Here is a 339-nt window from a genome sequence, read left to right on the forward strand (position 1 = left end):
TAAGAGCCTTGTTTGCATCAAGCGGCTGTGTGTGATCCCTTCACCGTCAGGAAGGTGTTGGATAGGATATGCCAAGAATGAAGGATGGCGCAAAGTGCACAGCGTAAGGTATGAGGAGTCTACAGAGGGTGTCAAACTTGAGTGAGTGGAAGAGGAACAAAGATGATAGGCATGTTTATTAATTTACGTTGTATTATGTAGCATTTTCATCATCATCGTTGCTATTATAGGTGTTATTATTGCCGTTACTGTTATATCTTTTTTGTCTGTTTGTTTTATCTCGCATATATTGACATGCCTGTGTGGGCATTCATGTGTATTTCAGTCTTCCTCCTTTAA

The 339-nt window shown here is 40.1% G+C and overlaps 1 protein-coding gene across 1 annotated transcript in view; it reads right to left on the bottom strand.

Annotated features, from left to right (window-relative positions):
* The window catches only part of LOC119585053 (zwei Ig domain protein zig-8-like), an 81,188-nt gene that overhangs the window by 23,522 nt on the left and 57,327 nt on the right, over positions 1-339 (bottom strand). The window lies entirely within an intron of this gene.

This window comes from Penaeus monodon, chromosome 19 (assembly GCF_015228065.2).
Source record: "Penaeus monodon isolate SGIC_2016 chromosome 19, NSTDA_Pmon_1, whole genome shotgun sequence".
NCBI classification, from domain to species: domain Eukaryota; kingdom Metazoa; phylum Arthropoda; class Malacostraca; order Decapoda; family Penaeidae; genus Penaeus; species Penaeus monodon.